Source organism: Magnolia sinica, chromosome 4, assembly GCF_029962835.1.
Source record: "Magnolia sinica isolate HGM2019 chromosome 4, MsV1, whole genome shotgun sequence".
NCBI classification, from domain to species: Eukaryota; Viridiplantae; Streptophyta; class Magnoliopsida; order Magnoliales; family Magnoliaceae; genus Magnolia; species Magnolia sinica.
This window is the reverse complement of record NC_080576.1, coordinates 105,301,544-105,323,254: the sequence shown is the minus strand read 5'-3', so window position 1 is coordinate 105,323,254 and position 21,711 is coordinate 105,301,544. Positions and strand designations below refer to the sequence as shown.

General features: G+C 35.4%; 1 protein-coding gene across 1 annotated transcript in view; it reads right to left on the bottom strand.

The window, feature by feature from the left end:
• Nucleotides 1-2,747, bottom strand: part of LOC131243631 (uncharacterized) — a 36,057-nt gene extending 33,310 nt beyond the window's left edge. Inside the window, exons 1-2 of the mRNA XM_058243123.1 lie at nucleotides 2,694-2,747; nucleotides 2,490-2,579 (exon numbers count right to left, since the gene is read on the bottom strand). The gene's annotated coding sequence lies outside the window, so the exon portion shown is untranslated. The remainder of the gene's footprint in view (nucleotides 1-2,489; nucleotides 2,580-2,693) is intronic.
• Between the last annotated feature and the right edge of the window lie 18,964 nt (nucleotides 2,748-21,711).

Here is a 21,711-nt window from a genome sequence, read left to right as displayed (position 1 = left end):
AACAGAACAGCAGCAAAACATGAAAAACAAGGGAGGGGCGCTGAGACGGCCACTATCCCTACAACATTTCTATTATTGTCCTTTTCCCATATACCAAAGTTTCTATCCATCAATTTCACTAACTTTCACAGTATTTTGTAACGGTAACAGCCACCACTGTTATCGTTACCATACGGGCCATACAACTATTATGGCCCTGTAATGGTCATTGCAGTCTTTTTTTCTTTTTCTTTTTTTAAAACTGAAAATAAACCTTTAGCAGCCTCATTACAAGCCGTAGCATGTCATTTTTTATTAACGGTCATCACGTAATGGCCATTACGACACACCTTGCTAGTTTTGGCCTGTTTCCACTTGGTCTCCTGAACACAAGTTACATTAACTCTCCTGCATTTCATTGTATCCACTAACTCCATGATCTTGCTTGTCAATGTTTCTATATTCCAAGTGGCGAGATGAATCCTTCTCTCCTGGATTAGCTTCCTAGTGATGATAAAAACTAATTACGATCACAAAAACAAATTGTGCCATAAAAAATTCCAAGTCAATAAAAGAAACAAGGGGGTGTTTCAAAATTGAGAACTCAGTGATGCATCTAAGCCACAAAAGTTGGTGAATCAAAGATCGGGCCCATCCATGAGTTGTGATCATGGTGGATCTAGAACACCCAACCATCTAGATTGAAGATTTGAACAACTTCTATGTTCTAGATTGATTTGATGGAAGACCAATGGCCCTAATGTGTGTTATGGACCAAATTAGTAATGGTCTACTTAGTTGTTAGAGTTAAGAGTTTGGTTGAAACAGTTTTCCTTTATTATTTTGTCACGTATTTGGCAGGCCACTTTTTGGGCATCAAACAATGTACGAATGGCATGAAATCATCCTATTTGAAAGCCTATTGAGTTAGCTTTCAAATAAGCCCAAGGTCTTACAATTTCAATATTTTTTTAAGTGAGTTACGGCCAATTTACATAGACCCTATAGTCTTGACTCTTGTGATGGGATGCAAGGGTATTTTCATCGTTCTTAATATTTTAGAGAAATAAATGGCTAGGATTAAAAGTAATAAATGTTATATTAGGGTTTTCTCTTGCTTACAGAAAGATCATATATACATGCAAATACTTTTTCTCTAAGGATTTTACAACGATGGAATGAAAATATATTTTTTTCTTAGGCTATGGTACATGATAAACTTTCCTTTGGAATATGTTGCCTATGGTAAAAGAAGAGCAAGGGTTTATTACAATTACTAGCACAACGGCTAGTATGTTACCATCGTTTTTATCTTTTCATTACATCTGTTGAGAAATTTCATGGTTTGATTCTCAAGAAGAAGGTATGTATCTAAATTGATATTCTCCTTATTCGATTTGGTTGCGTCACTTGAGTTTGAGCCTAGCTTACCTACAAAAAAGTAAAAGAAAGAAATCTAAGGAAGGACCAATGCTTTTCATGTTTTCTCATAGGTTATGCCGGGACGGAGGGTTGGGAAGAAAATGTATGAAGAAGTGGAGGTTAGCTTTGTTGGCTGGCCTTTGGGCTCTATGGTGTGAACGAAATAACTGATGCTTTCAAGATCTTTGTGGGTAGGCATCGGAGTTCTTAAAAAGGGCAAAATTAGCTGTTTTGGAGTGGGATGCTTGATTGTTTGGGTTTTGTTTGGTGTTTCTTTTCCTTTTGCCCAGGTTTGAGCTTCTTTGTATAGTTTCTCTTCGAGCTTTTCTTTTGATGAAATCTCATTACCTTTCAAAAAAAGAAAGAAATCTAATGCCGTTGACAGAACCTAAATCCGGAATCTTTTCATTTCTCTAATTAAAGAAAGTAGAAAAGAAGGGATGGTGCAACCTATATCAGAACCTCTCAATTGAAGGAAAAAAAAAGTTCTTCTAGATTTTGACTATGAAAAAGCAAAAAAAAAAAAAAAAAACCAGATTTGTTATTAAAAGAAAATAGGGGGAAAAAAACCTTGAAATCCCAAAATACAGAAATTTCCAAACTTTAAATCCAACCTACAGTAGAAACCTCCCAATCAAAACGTCAAATCTTTAACAACAAAGCTTGAAATTACATATTTCTTCGACGACAATAACCCTCCTGAATATACAGGGAAATATGGAAACCTTCAAAACTCATATCCCATCCAAAACCTCTCAATCAGAACCCACATATATCAAACCATTAAACACTGAAAATTAAATATTTCTTCAACCAAAACAAAAAACTCTCCTATATAGAAACATAAAAACCTTGAAATCCAATCCAACCTAACTTGAAAACCACTCAATCAAAACCATACTAGATAAGTTTCTTCAACAGGGAACCTCTGGAATAAAGAAACACAGAAACCTTCAAAACTCGAATCCAATCCAGCCTAACATTTAAACTGTTCAATCAAAACCACCAAATATCAAATCAATGAATCCTTGAAATTACAAATTCCTTTGGTAAACAGTAAACTCTGGAGGAAAAATTAACAAAGAAACCTCCAAACTTTGGGAGTTGGGACCAACCCAACTGCTAAATTGAAACCACTGAAGACAACAAATCCATAGATTTCTTCCCCCGCAAGCAATCTATTAGAGAGAGAGAGAGAGACACACACACACACACGTTGGGAATTCAGATCCAATACAAACTAACTCAGTGCCTCACAATCAAAACCACCGTAACAGAACGAACAAACGCACCTTGAAATTTTACAGATTTCTTCATCCGCAAGAGGACTCTGGAAGATTGGGAAGCAGAAAAACCTTCATATCAAATCCAATTGAATCTACATGGAGAACCACTCAATGGAAGCCACCGAAGACCAAATCAACATAAAATCCTTGCACTTACAGATTTCCACGCCACCAATAAATTCAAAGCTCGAATCAAATTCTTATCAAATCAACGCCGTGCAAATAAAAATTAAGGTTTCCCCCATATCGATCAAGAGAAAGAGAGAAGCAATGAGAAATATACGATTTCTTCTGGTGCGAGAGAAAACAAGGGTTAACGATTTTCTCTCCTCGATTGTGTATATATCCAGAGAGAGCGACGGGTGGAGGATGAGAAATCTAGGGCTTTTTCTGTTGGAGAAAAATCTAGGGTTAGGGTTTCGTTCCGTTCTTCTGGAAGGAGGAGGAGAAGATGAGAACGCGCGATGCGGAGATGAAAACTGAAACGAGAAGAGGGAAATAAAAGGTCGAGACGAAAAGGAGAGAGGGAAAAAGAAAAATTAAGAGGAAAAATACGAGAGCAAGACGAGGCTAGATTTTATAGGTTTTGGTGCTGACGTGTCGATCGTCCTATGTGGCAGAATACGGATCCGTTGGGTTTGGGATCGAAGATTCCATGTCATTGATGACGTGGATGGTGGCTGTACTGTCACGTGGCAGTTTTGTGGCTTTTGATCGGTGGGAGTGCGTATGTGTCCTTCCACCCTCTGTTTGTGGTGGAAATGATACTGGTTAAAGGGTGAGCCGTAAATGGTGGTGGAGCCATGGGTGCTGTGGAATCTAAACCGTCCATCTCGTTGGCCGTGTTATGGATGGACGCCCGTGTATAGAAGCCACTCCCAGTGGAGTATCGTGGCTGTCAATTTTCTTCATTTTTGTCTATCCCTTTGGTTTGATATTCACTGATAGGGTGTCCAGGATCTTCTGATCTGTGCATTTTTTCAATCTTGGTCAAGTGATGTAGAATTCGCTGGATGGACGGTCAAGATTCATACTTTCACCGCATCTGGACATGGACAGGAACTCTCCTACATTCTGGTTCAGAGGTCTCTGGTGTATCAATTTCCACCGTACACGTGACACCCTTTCGATCAATTCTAGCGGTCAAATCGTGGCCCACTGCTATGGACACCGATGGGATGATTCCAACCATCTGATTAACTATAATCTTTGTAAACATCAACGGTCAATCCTTTCTATCGATTCTAAAACCAGATGAAATTTATACCCCACCACCTAATTCCTCGTTCCAAACAGGCCCTAATCAGATCAGATGGTTAAGATTGTGCAATCAGCGTCGCTTGTGTGCTGTGCTCTGTCCACGTTGAGGGCCACGATTTGGACGGTTGTGATTGACGTGCAATCATGCTGTGTACACTGGATAACTACATGGTATTTTAGTTCCACATATGTATTATAAATTGCCATTATCAACCATCAACATCTAGAAATGGATATGACTTATAATGCATGGTTAAAATCAATTGAAATGAGATTAACTCATTTTTTTAACTATCAAAATTAAATAAATGCATTAAAACTCATTTTTAAGCATCTATCAAACGAATTGATTCAATGGGCTGTAGGTGTGAGTTTGGAGAACAGAGTAATAACATTACATTAAACACAAGGAAGTGTGCATGTATTCACATTGCCAGGTCATGGGCAGGTGAGATGATTTAGTGCCAATTTGGATTCTGGTGATTAGTCTATTTAGTTTGATATTAGCTGTTACATGTATTTTTAAATTATTATTATTTTTTTGCATTATTTTTAAATTACATGTGTTTTAGCAATGTTAGTCTACTTTCGGAATGCATGGAGAGAGAGAGAGAGAGAGAGAGAGAGAGAGAGAGATATCCTGATTGATTGCACGGCTCAATCTTATGCAAAAGAAGATAGTACTGTACGCATAACGTAAGTGTGAATTCAAGTTAAAAGGTGCGTTATTCTTAGGAAAAAGAGAGAGAGAGAGAGAGAGAAACTTCTAACTTGCAACCACTACAACTCATTTTGTCATGCACTTAAAGTTTTTATTTCCACTTTTATCCCAAAAAAAATATTTTTAAGGTAAAATTGTAAAATTGAGCAGTTGTTGAGGTCAACATACAACCAAAATATAAGCTCTAAAAATACATTAATACCAATATTTTTATCATTTTGCCTCTTTTGTTTAGGGTTATCAATGGCCAAGTTGGTCTCGCAAGTTTTTAGGACGGGAGTATGAAGGTCAAGGGCTGAGCACATTTCTTAGGTAGGCCAGACCTAAGCTTAAAAGTTGAGCCAGATTCTTAAGTAGGGCAAGTTGTGGCTTAAAACTATAGCCTTTCTTGAGCAAGCCAAGTTTAGGCTTAAAACTAAGCATGTTTAGCAGGTGGGACCGACTTGGACTTAGCTATCCAAAAGCCTGTCAGCTTAATTGACATGTTAGTTTTTTCAAAATGGATTTCTCCCCCTTCTCCAAAAGTCAAAAAATTTAGACTCCATGTTCTCTTTTATTTTGATATAAAAAGTAAAACAATTTGAAATTTTTAACATATACTGTGTTTCTTTTTTGGATTTTTCTCTAAATTGAGAAAAACGGGAGAGAGAAAGGCGGGGGGCCTCAACTATCAATTCAGGTACAATATCTTTCTTTTCATACGATTTTGTCTTTCTTACAGGCATTTTTTCAGCTAAAACTGCTCAATATTTTCATTTTAATTACCTCAAAAGTCGTCTTCTTTCCTATTAATAACATATTCTTGTACATTTCTAATTGTCACCCTTTCACAAATTCTCTCAATTTTTGATACACATTAATTGCAATCCTCCTAAACATAGGTTCTTCAACAGCTATGGAAGCATTTAGAATACCTAAAACCGTCAGAGCTTATAATTTCATCGGATACCTCTACATCATGCCTTCCTCATTAACTTTAAGCATTACATGCGCTGAAAATTTAATCACAGAGTTCTATATCATGTGAGAAAGGCCCGTCAAAGTTGGTACATTAGATGACTTTTCGATCTCAAATCAAACTATATTACTGGTTTTCTTAATATATTCTTTCATCATTGCTCTAACGAGGCTAGCTAACTTGAGAGTCACTGGTTTGGTCTAGATGGAGATATGAGGTCTTCTTATATATAGTATATTTCTTCACATACTCGAGCTAGGTTGGGCTTGGATCAAGCCATGTCTAAATGTTTCAGTTGGGCTCAAGCTGGACAAATTTGGCCCATCACAGGCCTGAGTTAGATTTGGGCTTAGGTAAAATAATGTGAGCAGGGCTTGTATAAATTTTGGTCATGTCCTAACTTGACCCATTGACATGTCCTACTTTCATGTGAGTCAACAATCTATCTATGTTGCTATGCTTGAAGATTAAGAAAGTTTGCATATGGTAGAAGCAAAACAAATCAATTCATATCTATTTTTAAGTATGTATGAATTGACACAAACTGAATACTAATTGTATCTTTTATGATGAATGAAAGACGATCAATTATCGTTGTCTCTTTCTTGTTTCTCACAAACCAGTCATTCTATTATTTTTATTATATCATAAAACATTTGTAAAACATATAATGTTGTGAAGCTTAATAGGTTACTCTAACATATTTATAAGCTTATAAGTCTTTGCAACCATGTTTCTTTATTATAATGCAATTTATCTGAAACAATCATTGTATGTTACTTAACTACAAGTAATATTTATAGTGTGTCTACTTAATCATACAATAACTTTGCCCAGGCCAAACCTATCAAAGTTTAGACATTTCTATGCATACATATCATTGATGTACATGATTAGGGCTGAAAGTTGGGTAGGTTCAACCTAACCGACCCGACAATGGGTTGGGCTTGGGCAGGATGTATAGGGTTTGGTCTCAGGATTGGGCCTTACAACCACCAACCCGATAAAACTTGGGTTGGGCTCGAGTTGAGGTCTCGGGTTGCCCGACCCAACCCAAACCCGATCAATATATAAGTTTCTTATAAACTAATTATAATTGAGTGTGGATCATCTATGTTAAAGGCACAAGAAATTCCAATGCCGTCAAGTTTCATTGGTCCACGTCATTTTTTATGACTCAAGGTAAGAAGACACACTGAATTTCTCTCTCAAGTAGATTGCTTGATACACAATACGACTTTTAAAGGAGTAGTTGTCCTATATTTTAGCTTATTTGTTTAGAAAAAATGTTCTTTAGGATAAATAGCTACATATATAATTAATATAATTATAGGTATAAAAAATAAAACTTGTATTGAAAATATAATAGACTAATGTAATAATGAAAATACTAGCATATATCTACCCGACCAACCTGGCCAACCCAACCGAACCCACTTGGGTTGGGCTTGGGTTGAGAATTCCCAACCCCAGATTGGGTTGGGTTAGGTTAGGGTTTAGGTATAGGAACCTTGGGTTGGGCTAGGGTTGAGCACCAACCCGACCCAACCCACCCGACTTTCAGCCCTATACATGATCACCCTGACTCATATTATTATACATATATTATTCTATACATTACCTTATAACCCACCATCATAAGTCTATTTTGTCCTTGAACCATAATTGCTCATCTATAAATAAAATTTAGACCATTGACTTAACAAATCAATGTTACTAATGATTTCAAAATGAATTATTTGCCGTATTTTTTAATATAAAGCTAAATTTATAGGGGATGTATTCCTTTATAGAAAATTATAATCCTCATGTAATTCTCATGAGAACATGATCAACCACTCAACTTACCACGATTCACCTTAGAATCTCACCACAATGGTAAATCAAAGCAACTAATCAAATCTCATTGGAACCGTAGGTCCTCTTAAGTATAAGAACATATGTAACAAACATAAGAAATATAAGCAAATACCAACTAGTTAAATTAAGCATGACTTCCTACATCCAATTAATATGTACATATGTGTGATGACAAGGTCTCATGATAGAGACTCTCTATGCACACAATAATTATATTATGTATAGTGGCACGTGGAATAAGTTATCTTATTTTATCTGTTAGCTACACTAATATTACATGCATATGAATGATTATACATATTAAACCTTATAGTGCACTGCACTTCGAACTTATCTTACCTATTCTATATGGAAATAAAGAACTTGATGAAATCTCCCAACAAATCAATCTTAACTATGCAGTAAAGAAATTATCAATGAAAGAAAATATATATAATTTTAGAATAAAACAAAGTACATTAAAAGAGATACCATTATTAATACCTGAACTTGGTACATGACCCATATGAGCAAGCATAATAACTTGTTATGTTATCTAACTGAAAGTACACTAATTCGAATAGTAATGCTGATTCACGAGACTAAGTAATATTTTTTGATTATCTAGTATTGTAGTTGTATATGACGCTTGGTAGATGAACATTATCATTGAGTTTTAATCTAAAACGCATTCTATCATTGAGTTATAATTTGAAACCTAAATTGTGGAACTCACTATCATTGAGTTGTGATCTCAAACCCATACTAGTTCAACAATCATATGTTAAAATTTTAGTGTTTAAAACAATTGATAATAATTTAAAAAAATCAAATATAAATATAAATAAAAAGTAAAGAAGTAAAGAAGACTTGTATTTTTGAGTCAAGGCGTCATTAGACTTTGTCCCAAATGCAACAAGAACTATAGGCAATTGGCCTAAAGGATACAACGACTATGACTCGGTCCCAATGGTGTACCTGTCGTACAAGAGCTCGAAACAGCGTGTAAAAATTAAACGAAAGTGAGTTGACTCAGCAGTGAACTTAATTACATAAAAAGAAGATACCAGAGACTTGTTTGAAGAAACATAGAGTAACGACAAATCCATTTATTGTAAATGAAATTTGGATCATAAGCAAGTCTATTTAAAGACCTCGATTAGGTGTTTGTCATGGCCCAGCTCGACGTGTGCACACGTGTGTGGTCTAAGGCATACGTTAGAACCCCCATCGCTCCAACCAAATTCTCATGGCCTGTGCAAAATGTACATGAATTTTTATTTGCTCATTTTCGATGTGGGACACAGAGAGTCATTAAAAGACAAAAGAGTTTCTACATACCAAAAGAAATGAGGAAAAAATTTAAAGCACACTTTTTTTAAAATTATATTTTAAACACAACAATCACTCATATTTTTTAAATTAAAAATATTTCAATCCAAGATAGCAAAGTTATGCAATAGTTTTAATGTATATAAAACTTTAATCGACATTTAAAGTAAGCAATATGGGTTTACAAGAATCAAGTGATTGTTGGTCTTTACCCTAACCCTTGAAGTGTAAATGACTATACATGCTACTCGCACAATTTTTCTACTGCAGTTGGTTTCGTAGTTCAGTGCATTTTTGTCACACATCTTTACCTGAATTTTATGAGTGTTTTAAAAAAACGGCATATATATTATTATAAGAATCAACCCCACTTTTATACTCACATAGGTGAATTCCATCAAGTGTACACAACAGCTGGATACACCACCACATATGGTTATGGATTCATTGAGAGTTCAAAACCTATCATTCATCATGTTGTTGTTTACACTGCCTACACCATAGAAAATGATATATTCTTTACAGTGTTTCTTGGTTTGCTCGTGTCTTATTATTTACCCACTAAATCCATCGCATGAGATCTCAACTTGTATTATTGTGTTGCCAATATGGTAACTCATATGGTTTGGCCAAGTCTCATTCCCTTCGATATTTTCACAACTATTAATTTAGATAGTCATTTGTTTAGAAAGTATATCGAATTCTTTTATGATCTCACAAAATCAATAGTTATGACTCAATCATCCAACATACATCTCATAATATTGTGTCAAAGTCCAATGTATCTACTTTTGTCATTATATATTTTACTCTTAGCCCTGACAATAGTCATTTAACACTCGCAATAAATAAATATAACTAATACGGGTCATGGTTATGAAAGTAAGTATGTTAAGAGATTTTTAAGTCATTTAACCTCTAATACCACATTTCATAAGATAACGAACTTGAATTTCATAGTAGACCAAGCAATACAAGTTTCGTAGCAGACTTCCATGATATTGCACCTCCACCAATAGTAAAAATATATCCGCTTATGGATTTTTTTTCGTCTAAATCACTGATCTAATTGCATTATTGATCGCATGAGGATAACTTGTATAACAAATACTATATGCAACAATACCTTTCAAATATCTCAACATTTATTTAATACATTCCAATGATCATATACAGGATCATGTATATATCTACTTAGCCTACTTACCATACATATAATATAAAGTCTAGTGCAGTTCGTTAGATACATTTGGCTACAAATTACTTAATAATACTTAAGTTGAGATATACCATTATATGCATTCTTCTCGACTTGTATAGTATAAGCACAAGACATACTAATGAGTAAGCATTTAAAATAATCAAACATTTTTAATATTTTCTCAAAGTAATGAGATTGCGATTGAGTAAATTCACAATAACATATTTCTTCGAGCTTGTATCTTCAATGACATATTTCTTTTTAATGCAACAAATATGTCATCAACAGATTTATAAGAAATATAAAGTGTCCACTTCATTAGACACAGTATTCATTATATAATGTTTACAATGATTGCATATCTAAGTTCATTTTTTGTTGGATGGATCAATTATAAATAAATTAAAAATTATGTAAAAAAATCTTTCAAGTTTCTAGCGCAAAATTGATATTGTGTTTCTATCTTTTGAAATGTTATCAAGAGAATGATTCAATTTTGGATAGTTCGGTCGTGGGGTTAACTATGATGGTGGCCATTGATTATAGTTTTCGACAATTGAAATTTAGTTGCAATATGATTTTCAAGTAATTTTAAAATGAAGTTTAAATATTAGTTACAAAAGTTCAAAGAAAAATAAATTGATTTTTATTTTCGAGTAGATAACTGAACTATGCAAAATAAATGTCTACTGTTTCCAAACAATTTAGTTTCAAGATTGTTGGAATTTTTGCGTTGAACATAATATACTGCAATTCAAAAAATTATAAATCAATAAAAAAAATAAAGAAGTGAAAAAGACTTATAATTTTGAGTTAATATGTAATTAAGTCACTTGGTTTGAAATCAAATTTGTCCTCTATAGGATCATGTCCCAGGTATAATAGGAATCACAGACAATTAGCATCTAAGATACAACGACTATGACCCGGTCCCTACGATGCATTCATTGTACGTGGGATTGAACCAGGGTGCAAAACTTAAACCGGAGTGGCTCAACGGTAAACTCAGTTGTAAAAAAAAGAAGAAACCAAAGACTTTTTTAAAGAAGCGTAGAGTAATGAGAAATTCATTTATTATAAATAAAATTCAGATTATGAATATGTTTATTTAAAGATTTTGATTGGGTGCTTAAAACATCATTTTAAATGGGTTAAGTCGTCAAATTTAAATCCAACTACTACGGCCACCTGAACAGACGCATCTTTGGCTTGAAATTGTGCAAAAACGACAATGTGAGCTTACTATTAGTCCGTATAAAGACCCAGACCTGAACCTGAGCCTGGTTAGGCACAACACACGCGCACACAGTGATGACCTAATGTGGCGCGACGTGCACGCATGTGATCTAAGGAATAGGTTAGAGCTAATGGCATAGCCTCCCGCAAGACCAGATTCATATGCTCTCTAAAAAGGAGCTCAAGCCCCGTGCAAATGCCCTTCTTATATACACTATTATTTTTTGCTCATTTTTTATAGGAAACAAAAAGAGTCACTAAAAGACAAATAAACTTTTGCAACTTAAACGAAACAATGTGAAATTTCGAAACACAAAATTTTATTTAAAATTTTATTTTAAGTACATCATCTTAAACATTAATTCATGGACACTTGTTGAAGTGAGGCCATCGAATATTTTCATTTTTATTTGTTTAATAAATATTTGTAATTTGTAGTTGAACAACCATACAAGCATAATTTTGGTTTTTGATACATCTAGGCTCTAAATAAGGGAACTCACTATTATTGAATTATAATTTCAAACCTGTACTACTTCAACAATCGTAAACCTTGATTCATGGACACCTTTTGCTAGGGCTTAGAAAATGGCAATGCACTAAGGCATGAGCAACCTACAAAACTAACGCGGATGGCCCATGGGCGACGTGTAGAAGGAAAAGACTAATGCGAAGGGTGACATGTTGAGCAGCGTATAGCCGATGCACATGAGCAACGCGCACCATCAATAAGGAACGAGAAAGAAGGGCAAAAGATTGACTCGTGGGCCAACGAACAAGTTCCTGCATCAACACATTAAAATGCCACTACCTCACTAGTGCGAAAGGAAGACATTAAAGAAAAGCGTCACGCTGATGTCATGCAGAGCAGATGGGACCATACTATATCGCCCATTCCAGTGTCGCGCTTGCCGGTGCTCATTGAAGGAGGTTGACACACGGTCGTTGCTATAAGTACGCCACGCATCGTACCACCTAAGGGACTCTCATTCACCTTGTTACAACCCCCTCACCTATAAATAGCATGATTCAATTTATAAAAAGACTTGAAATATTTAAAAACTTCATACTAGTGGATAAGAGAATGAACTAAATAATACCATCATAATTCCTCAACTATGTCACTAGAATCCCTTAGTATAGTCATCGACAGGTTAAGAACTAATTCTCAAGCGGTGGGATTGCTCTGAGTACATTTTCAATGCGTCAGCCAAGTGTCACTGACATACAACGGGGGCACGACGCCGCGTAAGATGTACAATGATCAGATCTCCGCGACCCCACTAAAACGCAAAGTTAGTAGGATTTGACTTAACCGCGAGGGAAAGTTCCCAAGCGCACCAGCCTGCTGGCTCCTACGCTGTGGAGGCCTACTAACTCACGCGCCGTGATGGCCATCGCATCCCAACCCCAGCCTCCTACGTTTGCGAAGCTGCTAAGTTTATATCTACGTTGGTTACCGCTCTTTCGCAATGGTCATAGTCCCTCTGCGGTTAGAGGTGCACATCGAACTGGTAGAACTGTGGAATTGGACCGAAACCGACCAAACGGTCTGGTTTTCGTTCGGTTATGGAGTGCACTGGTTTTGGTTTTAATAAATCAGAGAACCATTTGGTTCGATTCAATTCTCGGTTTAGGGGTACGTAAGACCGAAACGAATAGTGGATGCGAACCTTATTAAAAAAAAAAAAAAAAAAACACTAAACCTTAAGTCCCTAACTAGACCCAACCATGCTACTTACGGCTACTCTCTCTGTCTCCGGTCCTCTCTCTCTCTCTGCTCATCTCTCTCTCATCGATCGCCCATAACCGTGAAACTGATCCTGAATTGAACCGGTTTTCACGGTCCGGTTTTAGTTCGGTTTTAGGGTGCTAATGGTCCGGTTCCAGTTCCGAAAATCCTATAACCATTAGGAACAGTTCGATTCCAGTTTCATCTCAGAATTAGATCGAACCGACCTGTGTGCATCCCTATTCGTGGTGGCCACGGTCCCTTTACAACAGTCACAACTACTCTGCGTCGATGTCTCATGCTTGCATAGTTATCTTCACCTCCTTGTGCGACAGCCGTCGCGCCCTTCATAATGGTGGCCGAGTCTTCCGTGGTGGGCACATTAACACCGACCCTACTGCAATGGTCTTTCAGACTATCGCACAAATGATGCCCGTTTACTGTGAAAAACTCGTTAGGACTCCTTCCTGCACCTGTAGCATTTTAGGGATTATGATTGTATGAGTATCGTGTAATTTAAGAGGAAAAATGACTCAATAAGTTTATATATCAGCTGGGATATACTAAAACTATAAACCTTTATTGTCCTAATTTGGTCAATGGAATGCTCATTTAAACATAAATCTCCATGGACCAGATTGTTTGAATTTAAAGTTGTGGCTGGTCTTCCAGAATTCTGTCCCAGAGACGAAGCTCCAAGTCGCACCGCCCGATCAGAGGCTCAATTGTTTAGTTCAAATGAGAAAATAAACTACCCTAAAGAAATGACCCTGGTTCGGTGTTCAAAAGAACCCTGATCATATCTAGGTTCAACTCTCATTCGACCCCGAAAACTAAACAAATAAGAATGGGTTATCACCATATGACGAATCAATGATGGCATTATCTGGACAATGAACCTAATGGTTTCAACCGTGATTCGACATAACCCAGGTGGCCTTCCTCGGAATCAAAATCATAAATCTTTTTTGCCTTTTAATCACTGATATTGTATATGATATGATTATGGACTTGTGCCAAACCACAACATAGAATGTAAAAGAACTCAAAATCTTTATGATAAAATATATATTTTTACATTATCTTCATGTTTGCTTACTTATGTTTATTTATAAATGCATATGAAGGCTCATTCCCTGAATTAATAAAATATCCGCGTTTCTTTCCCTGTTAATGCCTGCTTGTTGAAACGAGACAGTCGAATATTTTTATTTTTATTTGTCTAATAAATGTTTACAATTTGTAGTCAAACAACCATATAAACAAAATTTTAGTTTTTGATACATCAAAGCTACATGCTTTAGACTATTTAATTTAAATTACTTGCATGTCATATGCAGTTTTTAAGTAATTGCTAAGTGCATGCATGTCATCCATTAGAGTTGGCTGAAATATCAATGTGTTTCTCAATTTTTTAAAACAAGAAGAAGAATGGGCTTGACTAAAAGATGGTCAATTAAATGCATGAAGAAATACATAAAAGTATAAATAGATTATTATTTTTTTAATTAAAAATGAGAAAACAAAATTCCTAGTTAATAAAAACCTTTATGGCAATGTTTAAAATGTAAATCTAAATAGAAAAAAAAATGGACGTCGTGCATGATAATTAAATGCAACTCTCTTTTTTAGAAGCTGTGATTGCTCAATCACTAGCTTGGAACATTCAATTGTTAGGTCCAGTCTCGAAATACTTATGTAAAAAAAAAATCACATAATTGGATGATCATACTTTTCAATCAATTATTTTTTATTTTACTTGCTTGGAACATTCAACTATTAGGTTCAGTCTCAAAATGCTTATAAAAAAAAAATCACATAATTAGATAATCATACTTTTCAATTTTTTTTTTCAATATGGAGAATTACCTTCTTTTTATTGTTTATTTTAAGACTTTTTATCAAGAGCAAAAATTGTCTTGCCAACTTAATTAATGCTTAATCTACTCAATTTAGGGTAACGACAACTAAGTGAATGAGTAATGTCATATGTATGACATGTATTTATTTGTATCATAGTATTATGTATAAAAGTTATATTAGAGTACTCTTATGACTGAAATCACTATTTGAGGTTTTGGACATTTAATGAGACTATAACAAAGTTCAAAAGTTCATAGTATAAAACAATTATTTGAAACTTTATTGTGATAATCCTTCCAATGACATAAACCAAACATAAAAAAGCATTGAGCGTGTTTGTGTATTAAGTTTGACACACACACACACACACATATAGAGAAATTTCATGCTTTAACTCTATACTTAGTAGAGTAAAACTAATGTACACGTTAAATAAAGTTTTAAGTTAAATAAATTTTATTCTTTCCATATGCATTTTCTATTTCTAATTTAAAAATAAGAAAAAGAGACTTTAAAAAAAAAAAAAATATTAAATTTCGTTCTCATATTGCCGTTGCATCGACATATATAATGAATATGCCCAGCATCCAAGAATGAAACTTTGAAAACATTGTATGAAAATGCTGAGAGTAATTATAAACTATAAAATAATATTTAAAAAACAATCTCAAACAATGATGTTAAACTCCCTATGATAAGTGTGTATTTAGATGTACCCCGAATAATAAAGCAAATCAAGTATTATGATAATTGATGATTATCTATTCAATTGTGCTTCGGTAGCTTGAGTGACGATAATTATATTAAATATGATGCCATTTTTTCCATTATAAAATCTCATTTACTTTTCTAAAAGCATTTAAATGCATCATAAAATAAAAATTATCTATTTTAAACCCTGATAATTCAAATCAATAACAATAAGTATAAGATGAAAAGCCAAAAGTTTTTAAAACCATATACAAATTTTTTTTTTGATTATCTATAGAGGAACATCTACTTATAACTTATTGCTTGAAATTATTCCATGCATGTTCATTCTAACCACTATACGGGATTTTTAATGAAAAAAAGAAGGCATCGGTAAAAGTATAATAGATGATTATAGACAAGTATATGCACCAAGTTAACATGTAATTAGTGGCAGGTGAATAATTTTCTTATTATGATATTTAAAGATATTTAAGCACAAATTCTAATTCATTAATAGACAATGATAAATTGAATAATATAAAAATAAATCATTTTAAAAATCTATGATTACATACTGGTCTACTCAATTATTTATTAATTATTAATTTGATTCAATTTATGAAATAAATTATTTTAAGTAAACCTACCTCCTTGCTCCCCTTTTTTTACTGCAAAATGGATAAAGAATTGAGTTTTTTGAATTTTCAACTGAGCGATTAAACATAACATTTTTATACAAAAGTTACTCATAGGCAAAACTAAATATCAATGTAATAAATACAACAATATTGAATTTAATTTTTTTTACCTCAAGTGAACCACTTCTTCCAGCCCTCTAGTTGCCCAACTGCACGAGAGAATGGAGTGAAGGGAGTGCAGGAAGAAGAGAGGAAATAGGAGGGGGAGAAGGGAGTTTTAAGGTCAAGAGAAATTAAACCTACTTTGTATTTTATTTAACCCACTCACTTACACAGCTAGATAGCAATAATGATAAGTACATGCAACTTCTGATTCTTTTCTTTTTCTGGCAGAATATAAATAATTGTCCAAATAATTTTGCCATTGTGATAACAATAAATATACACATGGATGTGCGTGACATGTAGCGAATCAAAATATCTTTTTACAAAGTTGTGTATATTTTCTAAAGGAGGATGTTAACATTGACAATGTCACATTGTTAGAAGTGCTCAAAAGCTTTTAAATACCACATAATAAATTCAACTACCAATCTATACCATCAATTTAATTCACTTTATTATTGGCAATTCTTGATACAAAAAAAAAAACACACACACACACTAAATAAACTATTCTAACAATTTGATCAATAACATGGAAAAAGAAGATATCAAGACAACTAATAAAAAAATAAAGAGAGAAACATGTCCAATCATCTCCTTAAAACATCAATTTTACAAGTAATTTCGTAGCTCGTCTATGATTTCAAACAAGCATCTCTATTAAATAATTATATGTCTTCTATAACTTACTAAAATGACTTGTCACGACAAATATCAATCATTCAAAATATCATGGTTTTCCAATTGTATGATGTTTTATCATAATATGATTGTTGCGGTATATAGTAAGTGGACATTTCAAATCAACTATTTATTGTCCCCATGCATCATTTAAAAAATATTATGAAACATTGATAAAATTCTCCAGAGTCGTATTATATTTTTATTCTAAGATTAATTAAGAATAAAGATATAAACTAGAGTAAAAAATTAAATAGCCATTATCTTGAATCATCCATTAAATAAGTACCATCGTGAACTAATAATTCAAATATTTTACACAAATGATTATATCCATCTAATTTATGGCTCGCTAAAATGGACAGTCATAACAAAATAATGAACATTCAAATGGTTGGGATTATCCAATTTATATGATTTTTGTACCATGTCTTGCCTTTAGTGAGAGGCAAGGAGTGGACAATTCAAGCTAATGATTAATTGCCTATATATCTTTCAAAAAGGTTTTTGAGACATCACAAACATCTTCATAAAAAATGGGGACGGGCGAACTAGCTTTTCCCTTTTTCTTATCCCAATCAACCATCCAAAATATCTATGATGTGGAAATCAACCATGACAATGACATAAGCATAAGCCCTAGGCTTGCCAATCATGTAATGGTTTACATCCATAATTATAAGCCTCAACTGTACAACATTGATTGGGATAAGAAAAAGGTCCACCATTAATTCAAATTACCTATCACATCTGGCTGCCCATTGATCAGTAGTGCCTCCCAAGGATCGCTTTGTCAGGCAATCCTAACCATCCTTTTCAATGGTTTAAAAGAATGAACAGTGCTGATCGCTTGCATCGCACTGATTAGATGACTGAAGTCATCCGATCATTGGCCAATGAAATGGATGGTCTCAGGTTACCATATTTGACAATATCAGATAATTGATTTGGACCATATATTATCTAAGATATGAGATTTGGATGGTTCAAGGTGATTGTATAATCAAGGCATCATATTGTTCTGAATTCCAATGTTGAAATCTCTCAATGACTACTCAGATGAACAAATTCCAACCATTAAAAAAGTGGACCAAAAACAGATGGTCTTTATTGATCGACAAGGAGAAGGTCCATTTGTTGAACTAGACCACCCATCATGTGGGACCCACCTTTGACTACCCGGGCCTCTTAAGAATCACTTTGGTTGGATGATCCCAGCCATCTACAATAAGTGGCTAAGAACATATAAGGTTCAAACCAATCACTGGAAGATCTTTCCTCTTACGAGCTTGCTTCTCGTCTTATAAATGGACCAAAAAAATGATGGCCCTGATTAATCATAGCCCACCTTTGGCTGCCCTTGCTTCCCAGTAATGACTCTCATCAAATGTCCTTCATCTGGTATGTGATTTGTCATGAGATATCTATGACAAATCCACACCGTCCATCAGTTTCACCAACTCACGGCACGACGTAAACAAAAAATGAGGTAGATTCAGAACTCCAATGGGCTACACACTACAGGAAACAGCAGGAATGTAATGCCCACCAATGAAACAGTCTCAGGGCCCACCACAATGTTTATATGCCATCCAAACCGTTCATAAAGTCATTGTAACTGTAGATGAACTAGAAATACAAATATTAGCCTGATCCAAAACTTATGTGACCCGTCTATTTTAGAGTCATGTTTTCCATCAACCATGATAAGACCCAAACACCATAAAAATGCAAGGCATGCATGATTTTCAGTTCTAGAAGTTAGCACCATGATCATCTATTCTGCCATAATAGATGGATGGTGGTAAAAAATCTCCAACAAGGTTGGAAATGAGTTGGGCCACTGGATATGTAGGCTAGAGCTTTGGTCCCTTAACTTGGCCCAAGGTTCGGGCCTGGGTTTGAAATCTAGGCCTGGTGTTCAAGTTTGCCTTTGTCAGCAACTGGGTTGTGAGATATAATCAAGAAAATCTTACTACAAAATGTTGAAATATTCGTTACAGATTAATAAATAAATTTAAAACATCAATATATAAAATTCTCTAATGTTTTTCATTAAAAGCTGGATAATTTTGAATTGAAACTCAAAACCTATATTTTGAAAATCAGACAGTATTACAACCAGAGTATGAAATAAGTGAATAACAACTCCTCTTTGAAATATAAGCCATCTTTGTTGGGTATTAGCAGGTGGACCACTCAGACTTACGCACCACTTTGCTGCGTTTAGTGAGAAAGATGGCTCGACCAATTATCGTTCTTCCACAAGTAGTCCATCAGATTTCCTGCTAAAGCCTTTCCTGAGAAGTTCCTGCACAATGATTCTTGGTGGGGCCCACTGTAATGTTTGTGAGAAATCCAACCTGTCCATCTGTTTTTTGAAATTATTTTAGGACATGCAACGTATTGTGTATCTAAAACTCAAAAGGGCCACATGAGAGGAAACAGTGGGAATTTAGCGATCACCGTTGAAATATTTATATGGCCACAAAAGTTTTGTATCGGTTTAAGGTTTCAGTGTTTTCACTTCATCCCAATGACAATGATCTTATAAACAGTTTGGATGGCATATAAACATAAAGGTGGAGCCTAGGAAGGTTTCAACTGTAGGAAATCATTTCCTCACTGTTTCATCTTGTATGGCCCATTTGAGTTTTAAGTTTTGGATACTCCTTATGTTTTTGTTGCATGTACTAAAATGCGCTCAAAAAAATTAGATGGACGGGTTGGATTTATAACAAAAACCACAGTGGGCCCCACCCATAATCCTTGGGCAGGAACTTCCTGCCAACGGCGTCCACCAATCTCCGCCGGACGCTCACGATTAATCACCACCGTTTTGTAATATACGGACTGCCCAAATTGTGGGCCACATTCTACAAACCATATCTGGAAAATCACATTGATCATGCAATCCTAACCATCCAGTCAATCTATCAACTGGATGGTGAACGGTGAATTAGTGACTGGTCCAAATTATAAGGGCAAAATCGGACGGTTGCTGTTCTTTCTGTATTGGGCTGCGCTCCATTCACAATTGGATCAGCAAATTAGATGGTCTGGATCACATTCAACGGTGAACTGTTTGGACAGATTTATTCCAGTGATACTAGTACCAAAGTAAGCTAGAGTGGCACCGTGAAAATGTGGGACCCACGTGATGCATGAATGGACACGTGCATTTTACTTCCTGATTGTCATGTGGGCCACACCAATCTATGCAAGTTGGGCCCACCACATTGTTTATATTGAATTTAGGCCGTTCCTACCCATCATCTGGACTGGATGAAATGCCAAGCCAAACCTCAGGTTGTTTTCCAATTCAGGTGGGCCCATGTACAAATCAAGGGTGGGCATCCTCTCTCACATTGTTCCATGTTTTGTGGCCCACCTGAGTGTTGGGTCGTCTGATGGACTGGTTGGATGACCTGCATACATTAGGTAGGCCCCACATTTGCCGGTACCGGGACCACTGCAGTTCGCCAGTTTTTAAAACCGTGGTGATTTTGCATGTGTGGAGACGCTGATAAATGGTGCGATCAGAACCGTTCATATTTTATTTGCCCCCTTGGAGGACAACGGTACGGAGATTATGCTGAAATGATCAATCTGGACTATGATGATGCGCGGAGTTGATCGACGTTTGAAAACAAAATTCAATTTGCTGACAAAAAACTTCATAAATCAATGGTTAGGATCATTCCTTCAGGGTGGTTATTACATGATCGTCTATTCATGGTAGTGTGCAGAGATGAACGGTTCAAATCACATGGACAGAGAGACACTAGCATGTGGGCCCTGTGTAGTGACACATTTAGTAACGTGGCTATTCATGGAAAATCGCTTGAAAAGGAGGTCTGACAGTCGGTAAAAGCAGCGCGCTCTGCGGTGGCGACCTTATCAAGGGAAACGGATTGGCGACTCCCCCTGCCGCCAGCCCCGTGGCTGGTGGTCGGTGCTCTGTTGGCCCCAAAATGATGTATGTGCTTCATCCATGCCGTTCATCTATTTTTAAAGATCATTTTATAGATTGAAACAAAAAATTATAGGTATATAAATCTCAAGTGCACCACACCACAGGAAAACAATAGTGATTAGATATCAACCATTAAAATCCTCCTAAAGCTCACTGTACTGTTTATTTGAAATCCAATCTGTTGATTAGGTCATACAGACTTATATAAAGGGTAAAGACAAAGATCAGTTAAAACTTTTATGGCCCGAAAATTTTTTTAATGGTCGACGCTCATTCAACACTGTTTCCTGTAACGTTGTCCACTTGAGATTAGGATATACCTCACTTTTTGTTTCATACATAAAATGATCTAGAAAAATAGATTAACAGCATGGATGAAACACAGACATCATGGTGGGCCCACATAGCACCGACCACCAGCCATTGGCCGGTGGCAGGGGAGTAGCCAATCCGTTTCCCTTATTAAGAAACCGTACAGATGTAGGGCCCACGTGATGTATTCACACCATCCAATCAATACATCAGATGTGTCACCTAAAAAACGAAGGGCTGATACCAAACCGGATCCAATAGCAAAGAGGCTTAAGGACAAGTTGGGAGTAAACGTCCACCCTAGAATTTAGTGATAAACCTGAGTCGAAAGACCATCTGACTTTCGGCATGGAACTCCATATGAAATATATTAGAAGTCTGAACGGTCTGGATTCTACATATATAGCATGATAGGCC